Here is a 14,716-nt window from a genome sequence, read left to right on the forward strand (position 1 = left end):
TGTCGGAAGCATCTTGCTAACTGGTTAGCAACTTAGTGCTAATAGGGTCCCAATGGTAAATTCCATTGGGACCAAGTAGCACTAAATTGGTGACTTAGAAACGACACTGTCAAGGAACGCTATGGACAGAGGAAACATGCAAGAGGAGGAGAGTTTTGTGTCAGAGGTCGTGGATGTGTCTCCTCCGTCATATATTTTTTATTTAGAGGAGGAAAGCGGGGACGAAAATGTTGTGGAAGAGGATGCCAGGGCGGCAGAAGCTTGGTTTGGTGTAGAAGGCTTACAGCCGTACATGTTTGAGCCCTCGCCTCGCAACTCTGCCAGTTCTGTTAGCTCTACGCCTGCTGAAGACACAGACGTCCATCCCCCTGAACACTGGGACGGAACTCAATGGGTAAGGAAATTACTCTTATTTCTTATCTCAACTGTTGCATATATTAGGTGCGACATATGAATCAAGATGCTATGACCGAAAAATTTGATTGGCAGAATACAAGTTGACAAAACATATATTCAAATTTTTGGGACAATATCGCCTTATAAAGAGTTCATTTATATACATGTTTAAGCCAGAATGATTTGACAATTAAATATGACTTCCCTATGACTTTACGTTTGCCTTATTTCAGGTTAAAAAAAACTTGGAGTTTTCAGTAGACCTGCTTTTTGAAACGGACCCCAGAACTCCTCCACAGAACAACTGTAAGAACTTCTCATTTCATGGTTTGTTGATGGAATTCCCCTGGTTTATAATGCAGCTTTATGAATTCATGGCTTCAAAAAGGAGATGTTGCCATGCAGACTTTCCACATTCATAAGGTTTGCAGGGCGATGAGCAGAGAGTAAATATAGAATTTTATATTAAACAGTGCAGAACAGTGGAAGTTTGTCTTCTCTGCAGCTCCTCAGTGTAAATCGGTTTATACCAGAGCAGCAATATAAACCATGTGTACCATAATAACATGACCTTATGACACCAGAGTTTACATCCGTTAGTATCTAATTAAAAGTCAAATATATAAAAATGCTGACAAGAAACAAGAGCTTCATGTGTTCTAGGTCTGGAATAATTGTTCTTGTGATGTTTAGTTTTTGAACAACTTCCTGTTTAAATCCTGTTTTAATGGTAAATAAAGCCAAAGTCTTCAGACTGAAAGATTTTATTCAGCCTCCCCTTACATCCAGTCATCCTTTGATGCTCCTGTGTTGCAACTCTGTCAGCTTCATTCTCTATGATTTTATTTTTCACTGGGAACTGAGAGCCAAAGGCTTTGTTTTTAATTGCATTAAGACTTTCTTTTGTTGCTTGTCTTCTATGTGAGTCTTTGCAGGTTGAAATGCTGTTATATCTGCAGATGTGAATTAAAAAAATAAACAGCTTATGTGTTTAAACACCCTTCAGAAACATAGGAATTATTTTCCACATTAGTCAACTGTTTTCCTTTTGTTTGAACTCTATAAAAAAAAGAATAAAAAAAACTTTGATGTTTAACTGTTTAATTGCTCATTAAACTTGCACAGAACTTGTTTATTTTTTATATCTTAGCATCGAAAGTTTTAAACTACGGAGAGAAACAAGCAGAGGTGGGTAGTAACTGGTCACATTTACTGTGTTACATTTACTTTGGTAAAATGTACTTTTAGGAGTAGTTTCCTGCACTTTTACTAATTAAAATTCCTGTGAAATATCGGTACCCTTGCTTGAGTCATTGCTATCCACCCACTGTAGGACACTTGAGCTATTATGAGATGAAACTACAGTAAACAGATAATGGGGCTGGAAGTTATTTACCATTTGCTAAAATATATGCAGAGGAGGGTAGAGTATCTAAAACATGTATTTAAATAAGAGTAGCACTAAATAAATGTGAAAAATTATCAACCAAAAAATAATAGAGTACTTGGAAAATTGTCTCTTAAAGTATTGAGTTCTAGTTCCCTCATAATATCTGATTTAAAATTCAGTTATAAACCAGACAGACAGTTATGTCCATTATCTGGTATTTAAAAATGTAATAAAATAAGAAAAATACACAAATTTTTAAAGATGTTTTTGATCATAACTATGATATTTTCTTAATACCATCAGCAAATTGTTTATAGATGTTGGAGATCGGCCTGTTTTTCCAGTGTAGTCCTGTTTCTCTGACTGTGACTAACTGGATGTGCTCTCTTCAGCCTCTGACATGGGAGCTGGCTCGGTGCTCGTCTCCCTGGCTGTGTGTTTCCTGGATGGGGCCGCCTTTTACAGCTGCTTTTTGTATCTCTGCTTCCGTCTCCTTGAACCCCAGTCGGCCTCAGCAGGTTGACGCTCACACTGAGCCTGGTTCTGCTGGAGGTTTCTTCCTGTTAAAAGGGAGATTTTTCCTCTCCACTGTCGCTACAAACATGCTTAGTGTGAGGGATTGCCTCTGAGTCGATGCAATCAACTGGTTTTCCTTGGATAGAAAACTTTGAATCAATTTGACCTTATGATCTGGTCAACCATAACGTGCCTTAAGGTGACATGTGTTGTGGATTAGCGCTATATAAATAAACTGAATTGAATTGAAATAGTTTCATTACTTGATTGCATTTTATTCTAATGGTCATTTACAACATGTGCTATTTCCTTGCAAGAATAATGGAACAAAATTCACTCCATAGTTTAACAAATAGGGACTCAAAACAGGAAGAAGCTTGTTTTTCCCCATGCTAAGAAAATGCTATAAAACATTTCTAATCTGGACCCTCTAGTTTTACCGGTCGAAAGAATCAGAGAACATTCTAGATGTTTCCCTTTAACCAAATTAGGATGACTTAGAAGAGAAGAACCAGGAGAGGGGTTCCATAAAGATGTAAAGTTATAAAATGTAGTTCATCTTTAAAAAGCATGTCTTAAAATGAGAAGACATATCAAATCTAAAACTGAACATTTAATATGATTATACACAGAACTACACCTTTCACTTAAGTTAGTTTTTATATGAATCAACAACATTTATTTATGATTGGTTTTGTATTCTTTTTTTCATGTGGTACATATTTTATTTTATTTTTTCATTTTAGGTCTATTATTAGATGGTTCTTCTTTCATTTCTTACATACATAAGAATGTTTTATTTCTTATATGTAGCCATCTTTTTATTTTTAGTGTTGGGTTTGTCAGTTAGTGTGTAAATGCGCCTTTAACCCTCAGCAGCATCTGATTGACTGGCTTCAGAGGATCATGGAGGGAGAACCCAGAGATGTTTTCCAGGATGGATGTTTGTGGACACTGCTGTCAGATAATGGGAGGAAGAGGAGCCCAGCAGGGAAGAGGAAGATGTCAGACACAGGAGGAGGAAGTGGAGCATCTCCGCTTATCTCTGCTGAAACAACACTGAACATCTGAGACATAAACCTCTCACTTGGAGTTTCATTTATAAAACCTGGTGTTTCGGTTCCATATTAAAATTGTATGACTCCAGATACCCAAATAAGGGTAAAAAAAAAATCTGTTTCATGAAACGATGCTCACTTCCTTTATAAATCAAAGCTCTACCTCAGAGTTCAGCCCCCCGTCCATGTCCAAAGCACCACGTGCATTTTATTGTGTATTTAAATGAGCCAACTAATCAATGTTATTTCATGGTTACCGATGGCAACCGTAGGAACGAGAGCAAAGAAGTGCAGTTTAACTAAGGAAGAAGTAGATGTTGTTGTGAGTGAGGAATCGAATAAATACGTTTGGTAAGTAGAGAGATGAAAAATGAAAGGAGCTATTATGAATGGATCCATAGTCTGGTGTTTGAACTGATCCGATTGTAAACGGCTTTCAAAATGGCAGACAGCAGTGATACTGAGGGGTGGCCCAAAGCAGATTGGTGCCAGGACTTAAGGGACAATCTACACGACTCCAACAGGAAAATGAATGAGCGAAACATCCGTAGTTTCCCAATAAAGACTTTCATCATTAATATACACATATATTTATACTTCCATTATGTCTAAAATAAAGGTACAATCAACTATTTTCATTAAGCTTTGAGTTCTGGAGGGGAACCTTTACTTTCTTACTTACAATAATTATTTTTGGATAATTAATATTTGGATATAATTCAATTTTTCAATTCAGTTTATTTATAAAGCACCAATTCCCAACACATGTCATCTCAAGGCATTTTACAGAGACAATCAAACCGGATAATAGTCAGATTGGTTCAAAGTTTTCTATCTAAGGAAAACCAGTTGATTGCATCGATTCAATGACTCGAAGGTAATCCCTCACACTAAGCATGCTTGTAGCGACAGTGGAGAGGAAAAACTCCCTTTTAACAGGAACAAACCTCCAGCAGAACCAGGCTAAGTGTGAGCGGCCATCTGCTGAGGCCGACTGGGGTTTAAGGAGACAGAAGTAGACATAGAAAATGTAACTGTCAACCAACTCCACAGGCGGCCCCCTCCAGGAAACATACAGCCAGACAGACAAGCTCTGAGGCAGCCCCCATGTCAGACGATGAAGAGAGCACGTACAGTTAGTCCCAGTAATCCTACCTTCAGAACAAACACAGCAGAAGCAGCAGAAATGCGCGTGATGCTTCATTTTTTATGCTTGTACAAGTTTAGTTCTGGCGCGTTGCTGAAGCATCTTTGCTGCTCTAGCTGCCCGGTCGAAAAGCGGATCTGATGCGTTTTGGGTGGAGCTGAACTATGCTTTCTTTGCCTGTAACAATGGCAGCTATATTTGCTGTTATAAGTGGGTAAAAAAGTAGTTTTAAAACGTTTTTAAGTAAAATAGTCCACCAGAAAACTTCATCTGTGCAGTCAGTTCAACAAAATTACGATACTGCTTTCAAATATTATTTCACTGTCGGAGCCGCTCAGACCCCCGTACACTGGCGGTCTGAGAAATTGTATGGCGGAGCTCTGTCACTAGGAATCCTGTTCAACAACAACCTCTGGCCCAGTCACTTCTTTGCGGTTTTTTTGCGCTATTGTTTGTGACAGCTGGAAGGCGTTTTTCACGTACATAATCCAAACTGTAGGCACCAGAATAATAAAATAGAACATATTTTGCCGGCAGATTTCAATAATTTAAGTTAATTTAGGCGTTAATAAACCATTTCAGAGGAGTGATCATAGCGCTCTGCATCAGCAGTGCTGTATCTGTCTCCCTGCCAGCTCCCAGATCAGATTCTCTGATTAGTTGAAGTGGCACGTTGATCAGCAAAAGTTCAATCTTTCCAACTCTAGAAGCAGCTGCTTCTGAAGTGCATCACGCAGGTCAGATGCTCAGAAGATAGTAAGGCTCTGCTTCGGCTGCTCAGACGCGCTGCTCCTACTGCTCAAAATGCGCTGCATGATCTTTTTCTGCACCAATATGCATGTCAACTGTTGACTTTGCATGTAAATATGCTGCTTTTGCTGCTTCTACAGCGTGCAGTCTGAACGTAGCATAACAGAAGTAGGACTAAACTGGTAAACAGGCCGATCTCCAACATCTATACACAAAGGTGTTGATGGCAGCAGCACAGCTGATATTTATCTCCAGGATGAAGTCACAGCCAAGCAAAAACAGACCAGATGAAGCTACTATGAGAAAAAGCAGGAAAGCATAAAGTTATGGGTGGAACTAACAAATACTGCAGAATGGGAAAATAGAGCCAGAATGAAGCAGAATGATGAAATAGGGCCCCCCATGTCCTCCAGCAGTCTAAGCCTATAGCAGCATAACTATAGAGATAGCTCAGGATAACCTGAGCCAAGTTAAGTCAAAACCTTCACATATTTTAGGTTTTAAAATAGAGAACTTTGATCTTCCTCTGTCCTGATCTGACCAGCATGATTTATTTACATTTTCATCACATACTGAAGTCCGTTAGGCTAAAGGCTGTCTGGATTCAGCACAGCAGTCCATAGCTCCTTTCCTACCCAGGATAGACTTTTTACTTTTAATTTACCCCATTTGGAATAAGCCCATTTGTGAGGTTTTATTTAATCAGCACTGTTCATACTGTTGCCAGGCAGCAAATGTCTTCTGCTTAAATGTTCGATATATGCAGGCTGGGTGACGTGACAAACGTTATGCTAACAGTTGTACATAAATACACAAATTAAAGCTCTTTAATAGCTTCCGTATCATTAATGGACTTAAGTGTCAATATTGTTTTTCCGGCAGAACTTTATCTTGGCTTCCTGCACTCGTTAATGATAAGAGTGTGGAATAAATAGAAATGAACTGAACCTTAAAATGAAAGTCTTTAAAAGTACACATTTTAGAGTTCATGTCATTAAAACACAGCAACTGATTAGAATTGTATGTTATGTTAGGCTTACACAAAGGTCATGTTGCAAATTCAATTTGTGTTAGTTACAATCAAAACTTTTATTGTTAGTTTGGTTAAAAAGCTTTGCATTCAAGCAGTTCCTAAACTAATTTTGAGTTAAGTGAGAACATTTAAATCTAGTTGAACAATTCACCAAAACAACGTATGAAATTTTTGTTTGTTACATGTAATGTTTGTGCTCATAAACAGGCTTTTTGTAATTTTGATGTGTGAACATTTTCCCTGTTGATATGTTCAAAAAGACTAAATTAGTTTGTTGTGCCAATATAAACAGTTGTGTTGAACTGAAATTGATTTCCAGTCAGATATGGTTCATGTGACTCTTTTGTGAACTCATAACTTGTAGGTCAATCTGTACGACTCCCACTTGCAGGTTAAAATTAACCTTTTTTCTTATTGCACAGACAGAATCAGACTCCAGAGCTTCTACATATCTTGAAATTTTGCTTCTGGCATCATTATATTAGTAAAGAGGTTCATAAATCTTTTTAATTAGAGCACAGAGAGAAGTAGGGAGAGCTGCTTATTTAAAGGTGAAACAGATTTACTGGGATATGCAGTAAAATATATCTCCAAGTTTACCAGAAAGTTTACAAGAAAATTAAATGCACACCCTAATATTTGGAAAATACAAAAACCTAATGAAAGCGTTCGGGTGGAGTAACTGTAGGTCCATCAGCCCCCACCCTTAGCGTGTCGCCGCCAACGTTCATTACAAAGTTACACCCTTTGGCTGTCAATGACATTTGGGACAAATTTTTAAATTTGATTTTGCTGCTTGTGAAGGAGGATAATCACTGATGCATCTTAAATGGAAGCCATGCATGGATGGTTGGATGGAAGTCAAGCTGTGTCCATACTAGGGATGCAGGATATATTGCTGTTGGCATCGGTATTGGTTATGTTATGTTTTTGAGCCCTTTATAAATAATGCACTTAAGGCAGGCATCTGTCTGTATCTATAAATATCAGTGTACTGTGGTTCTCTTGTGTTCTCAACAATAGGAAAGCATTTAATAAATATATGTTTGAGCTCATTCTTGGAAAATATATACATTATTGAAAGCATTCGGGTTGAGTAGTTGTACATCCAACAGCCGCCACCCCAACTTTTATCACAAAGTTATACTTTTGCCTTAGATAGAAAAAATCGAATCAGTTTGACTGTATGATCTGGTTGAATTATCTCTGTAAAGTATCATGAGACGACATGTGTTTTGAATTGGCTCTATATAAATAAACTGAATTAAATGCACACCTTGATAAAACCCATTCTGTTCATCATCAGGGAGGGGAATGTGTTTGTTAGAAAAGGTCTGAATATTGCACAGTCTGATTTAAGATGGCTAATTTACCTTTTTTTTATTATTCATGTCATAGGTTCTTGGTGTCAGGGTTCTCTGGTTCATCTGTTGTGTGTTTGTTAGTCTTTCTCCTTCCACCAGAGGTCGCTATGTCACTGCAGGTGTGCTTTCCTCAAAACCTGCCACTTTTTTTCCCTTCCCTGTATAATTGGAGCTGGCTGCCAGTTTCTCATCTCTTAGAGTTTGACCCATGTGGTAACCTGGTCCCTCCGGGTTTCCTGAGTATTTTGATGGAAAAGAACCACCTAACTGAAACATTAGCTGTGTTTCTTTCTTTTCTTTTTTTTTTAGGTCTGCTTGGGTCAGTAGTAAGGGCACCTGATCATCTGTGTCTCCAGTTTCCTGTGTCTCAAAGCAATGTGCTCATCCCTGTACAGATGGGTCAGACCTGGCATGAGGACTGAACATTTTAGTAGCTTTTTTAGATTTATTAGAGTATAATATTTGCATGGAAAGTGACGTGTAAAAGTTTCAGCCCCTGATTTTTATAAAAGCAAGCTATAAACTATTGGGGCTTCATTTATAAAGCTTAATGCTTCATGTGGAACTAAGTGTTTAAAGCACTGATCTCTAATTATTCACTGGATTGCTAATCGCCCAAAAAAGGGAAGCTATATTTGTACTTCCTGCTCCCGCAGAGATACGTGGTAAAAATGCCTACATGTGTAGCATTTCACTGCAAAGACAAGCAGTTTCCTGACTGTGAGAAGACATTTTACAGGTAATTTTATAGTCGGTGGATGTACTAACCAAGGATATCCATATACACTATATTGCCAAAAGTATTTGCTCACCCATCCAAATTATTGGAATCAGGTGTTCCAATCACTTCCATGGCCACAGGTGTATAAATTCAAGCACCTAGGCATGCAGACTGTTTTTACAAACATTTGTGAAAGAATGGGTCGCTCTCAGGAGCTCAGTGAATTCCAGCGTGGAACTGTGATAGGATGCCACCTGTGCAACAAATCCAGTCGTGAAATTTCCTCGCTCCTAAATATTCCACAGTCAACTGTCAGCTGTATTATAAGAAAATGGAAGTGTTTGGGAACGACAGCAACTCAGCCACGAAGTGGTAGGCCACGTAAACTGACGGAGCGGGGTCAGCGGATGCTGACGCGCATAGTGCGAAGAGGTCGCCAACTTTCTGCAGAGTCAATCACTACAGACCTCCAAACTTCATGTGGCCTTCAGATTAGCTCAAGAACAGTGCGCAGAGAGCTTCATGGAATGGGTTTCCATGGTCGAGCAGCTGCATCCAAGCCATACATCACCAAGTGCAATGCAAAGCGTCGGATGCGGTGGTGTAAAGCACGCCGCCACTGGACTCTAGAGCAGTGGAGACGCGTTCTCTGGAGTGACGAATCGTGCTTCTCCATCTGGCAATCTGATGGACGGGTCTGGGTTTGGCGGTTGCCAGGAGAACGGTACTTGTCTGACTGCATTGTGCCAAGTGTAAAGTTTGGTGGAGGGGGGATTATGGTGTGGGGTTGTTTTTCAGGAGCTGGGCTTGGCCCCTTAGTTCCAGTGAAAGGAACTCTGAATGCTTCAGCATACCAAGACATTTTGGACAATTCCATGCTCCCAACTTTGTGGGAACAGTTTGGAGCTGGCCCCTTCCTCTTCCAACATGACTGTGCACCAGTGCACAAAGCAAGGTCCATAAAGACATGGATGACAGAGTCTGGTGTGGATGAACTTGACTGGCCTGCACAGAGTCCTGACCTCAACCCGATAGAACACCTTTGGGATGAATTAGAGCGGAGACTGAGAGCCAGGCCTTCTCGTCCAACATCAGTGTGCGACCTCACAAATGCGCTTCTGGAAGAATGGTAAAAAATTCCCATAAACACACTCCTAAACCTTGTGGACAGCCTTCCCAGAAGAGTTGAAGCTGTTCTAGCTGCAAAGGGTGGACCGACGTCATATTGAACCCTATGGATTAGGAACGGGATGTCACTTAAGCTCATATGTGAGTCAAGGCAGGTGAGCAAATACTTTTGGCAATATAGTGTATAAGGCCCGTGTATCCCATGGTATAGTATGTAGCGTAACATTACTCTGCCTATCTCAGGATGACTCCAACATATTGGCTGAGTTAACCATCAACATTGTGTCTAACGCTAGAAAGTAGAGTAAATAGAAAGCAATTCACTAAGAAATTTAAATGTAGTAAACCTTTATTAAGTGGATGACGCTGTCCTTTTTGTAGTGATTGTTGTATTTCTCATTTGAAAAAGCAACTCAAACATTTTTAAAGGCTAATGCACAGACACAGTATAAAAGTATAGGGCATCATGCATGCATAATCCACAAATATAAAAATACTACATCGTTAACAGACAAATACTTGTAACAATGCAATCAATACATTTATATTAAGAGGTGTCAAGTAACAAAGTACAAATTCTTTGTTACTGTACTTAAGTACACCTTTTAAGTATCTATACTTTACTCCATAACTTATTTTCCTTCCTACTTCTGCGCTGTAGTTTCTATTCCTACATTTTTTTTTTTACGGCACTAGTGGCTAATTTTTATGGACACTAGGCTGACAGGAAACGGGATATGAGAGAGGGGGAGAGACATGCGGCAAAGGACCACAGGCCGGATTTGAACCCGGGCTGCCCACGTTGAGAGCTAAGGCCCCCGTACATGAGCCGTGCGCTCTAACCAGTAACTTGCTCGTTACTCTTGGCTTCAGTTTAATGTTTAAAAATATTTATTTCATGTCATGTGCTCCACAGGCCTGCGGGAGTCCTTCCTAGTCTGGAAAAATGGTTTACTGCTGTATAAGAGGACCCTTTGTAAAGCAAGAGCAGCATACTTCTCCTCATTAATAGAGGAGAATAAGAATAATCCTAGATTTCTTTTTAATACAGTTGCCAAACTCACCCAGAGCCATAGCTCTGTTGAACCGTCCATTCCATCTGCTCTTAGCAGCAATGATTTTATGGGATTCTTTATAAATAAGATTGATCTTATTAAAAATAAGATCATAAGCACTCCTTTATCCGCGATTGTACCTGAGGTAGTCATGGAATCTGAACCGGGTTTAGACTGCTTTGATCCAGTTGAACTTTCTGAATTAGCAAAATTATTGTCTTCATCTAAGCCTTCAACTTGTATGTTAGATCCAGTTCCAACCAGGTTATTTAAGGAGGTATTCCCTTTGATCTCCTCCTCCATTTTAGATGTGATTAATCTATCTCTGTTACAGGGATATGTACCTAAAGCTTTTAAGGTTGCTGTAATTAAACCTCTGCTTAAGAAACCGTCTCTTGACCCATTTGACTTGGTCAATTATAGACCTATATCCAATCTTCCTTTCTTATCCAAAATTCTTTAGAAAATTGTTGCCAAACAAGTTTGTGATCACTTACACCATAATGAACTTTTTGAAGAGTTTCAGTCTGGCTTTAGAGCTCATCATAGCACTGAAACAGCTCTGGTGAAAGTCACTAATGATATTCTCATGGCCTCAGATAATGGACTTGTGTCTGTGCTCGTCCTGTTGGATCTTAGTGCTGCATTTGATACAGTTGACCATAATATTCTTTTAGAAAGACATAAATATATTTTGTTGGAATTAAAGGAACAGCACTAGACTGGTTTAAATCTTATCTATCTGATCGAATTCAGTTTGTTCATGTTAATGATAGATCTTCAACACGCTCAAAGGTTACCTGTGGAGTACCACAGGGATCAGTGCTAGGACCAATTCTCTTTACTTTATACATGCTCCCAATTGGTAGAATTATTAGACAGCATGGGATTAATTTCCACTGTTATGCTGATGATACCCAGCTATATCTGGCTATAAATCCAGATGAAGCTAACCCATTACATAGATTACAGGCATGTCTTGAAGACATAAAAGGCTTGTCTGCCTGGCTGTGTGTTTCCTGGACGGGGCCGCCTTTTACAGCTGCTTTTTGTATCTCTGCTTCTGTCTCCTTGAACCCCAGTCGGCCTCGGCAGATGGCCGCTCACACTGAGCCTGGTTCTGCTGGAGGTTTCTTCCTGTTAAAAGGGAGTTTTTCCTCTCCACTGTCGCTACAAGCATGCTTAGTGTGAGGGATTGTATTTGAGTCAATGACTCAATGCAATCAACTGGTTTTCCTTAGATAGAAAACTTTGTATCGATTTGACTGTATGATCTGGTTGAACTGTAAAGTGCCTTGAGATGACATGTGTTGTGAATTTGGCGCTATATAAATAAACTGAATTGAATTGAATTGAATAAAAACCTGGATGACTCTTAACTTTCTGCTCCTGAATGCAGACAAAACAGAAGTTATAGTCTTTGGACCAGAGTCTCTGAAAAAGAAACTGATTAGCCAGTCACTTCATTTGGATGGGATTAAACTGATTTCAGATAATAAAGTAAAAAATCTTGGTGTTATTTTTGATCAGGACCTGTCATTTAAATCCTATATCAAAGAGGTTTCTAGAATTTCCTTCTTTCATCTGAGGAACATTGCAACAATTAGAAATATCCTGTCCAGGGGTGATGCTGAGAAACTAGTCCATGCATTTGTTACTTCAAGGCTGGACTATTGTAATTCTTTACTATCAGGAAGTCCACAAACTGTAATTAAAAGCCTTCAGCTGATCCAAAATGCTGCAGCCAGAGTTCTAATGAAAATTAAAAAGAGAGATCATATCTCGCCTATCCTGGCTTCTCTTCATTGGCTTCCTGTTAAATCAAGAATAGAATTTAAAATCCCCCTTCTCACATATAAAGCCTTAAATGGCCAAGCTCCATCTTATATCAGAGATCTGATTGTTCCTTATGTTCCTAACAGAGCACTTCGCTCTCAATCTGCAGGTTTACTAGTGGTTCCTAGAATTTCTAAAAGTAGAATGGGAGGCAGATCTTTTAGTTATCAGGCTCCTCTCCTGTGGAACCAACTACCAGTTTTAGTCCGTGAGGCAGACACCCTGTCTACTTTTAAGGCTAGGCTTAAAACTTTCCTTTTTGATAACGCTTATAGTTAGAGTGGCTCAGGTTATCATGAGCTATCTCTATAGTTATGCTGCTATAGGCTTAGACTTTTGGAGGACATAGGGACCCCCATTTCATCATTCTGCTTCATTCTCTCTCTGTTCTCCTATTCTGCAGAATCTGTTAGTTCAATCTCTAACCTTCTGCTCTCTCTGCTTTTCCTCAGAGTAGCTTTGCCTCGTCTGTTCCTGTTTGGCTGTGACGTCATCCTGGAAAGAAACATCAGCTGTACTGCTTCCATCAACACCCTTGTTTATAGATGTTGGAGATCGGCCTGTTTTCCAGTGTGGTCCTGTTTCTCTGACCGTGACTGAGTGGATGTGCTCTCTTCATCCTCTGACATGGGAGCTGCCTTGGAGCTTGTCTGCCTGGCTGTGTTTTTCCTGGACGGGGCCGCCTTTTACAGCTGCTTTTTTTATCTCTGCTTCTGTCTCCTTGAACACCAGTCGGCCTCAGCAGATGGCCGCTCACACTGAGCCTGGTTCTGCTGGAGGTTTCTTCCTGTTAAAAGGGAGTTTTTCCTCTCCACTGTCGCTACAAGCATTCTTAGTGTGAGGGATTGTATTTGAGTCAATGACTCAATGCAATCAACTGGTTTTCCTTAGATAGAAAACTTTGTATCGATTTGACTGTATGATCTGGTTGAACTGTAAAGTGCCCTGAGATGACATGTGTTGTGAATTTGGCGCAACATAAATAAACTGAATTGAATTGAATTGAATCCAATGCAGATCATTGGTACCATCAACATCTAGTGAAAACTAGTGTAATTGGATGAGTCATATAACAGAAACAGTCACTTAGTGTCGGATTCAGAAAAAGATGTTGAAATGTCTGAAAGGTCGGACACAGATGAGAGCGTATCGGGAGACAGAGACCAACAAGACCTCCCTCATCCTTGGCCCTATCAAAGAAATTTTCCAAATAGTAGAAAAATTGAGCTTTCTATTCATATAGTGGCATCTGGCTGTTTTTTTTAAAGGTTAATTTATACTTTTATACTTTAAGTAGTTTTTGGAGCACATTTTTTAACTTTTACTTGAGTAAAGAGGTCAAGTTGATACTTCAACTTTAACAAAGTGTTTTTAAACTGCAGTATCTCTACTTCTACTTAAGTAACAAATGTTTGTACTTTTGACACAGCTGTTCATATTACCTAGCCTGACGTAGTCCGACTCAATTCTAGACAGAATATGAGTCTGATGCTGCTCCATAGAGCTGTGATTATGGGGCGTGTTTCGAACGAACCAGGAAAAAAAATGCCTCTGCACTCAATTGGATAGACCTACAACCAATAAGAGCAACGGAGTGCGTGACGTATGTTAAGCGAGGCATAGCTGTTGTCCACAAAATTAAAGCGTGCAGTTTCACGCCTAGAATAAGAAGATGAGACTTGATCGCGTTTCTCTGTTCCTCTTTTAAAATTAATTTGCTGTCGATATCTTCTAGAACAGACCTAATAGCAGAATCTACTCACCCAAACTCTCCAGTGGCAGCCATTGTTGTTGTCACCCAAGCGCGCTTTGGTCACGTGGTTGATTACCTTACTCTTGATCATCTGTCCATCATCGTATAAAGCCCGCCCTGACAATTTGATTGGATCGCCTGACAGTGGGCGATAATACTCGCGCTACTATGGAGCAGAGCCAGACCGAACTTCCCCGAACTAAACCTTGTGGGCGGGACTAAGTTCGGAATGGCACCCAGGCTACATATTACCTGCCCTGCATCAGTTTAGCACTTTTTGCAGATCTGTATTATTATGCTCCATTAACAAATTAATTTTTTTGTCATGGATTTGTATAATATGTAATATTACATGATTTATAGACTTCATAATGACTATGCAATGTGATGGGCGTATTTTTTTTTTCATATGTTACAGTTAACAGCTGCCTTCTGTGTCTCTGCTTCTGTTTCCTTGAACCCCAGTCGGCCTCAGCAGATGGCCGCTCACACTGAGTCTGGTTCAACCAGAGGTTTCTTCCTGTTAAAAGGGAGTTTTTCCTCTCCACTGTCGCTACAAACATGCTTAG

Source organism: Cyprinodon tularosa, unplaced genomic scaffold (assembly GCF_016077235.1).
Source record: "Cyprinodon tularosa strain WSP-4 unplaced genomic scaffold, ASM1607723v1 ctg394, whole genome shotgun sequence".
NCBI classification, from domain to species: Eukaryota; Metazoa; Chordata; class Actinopteri; order Cyprinodontiformes; family Cyprinodontidae; genus Cyprinodon; species Cyprinodon tularosa.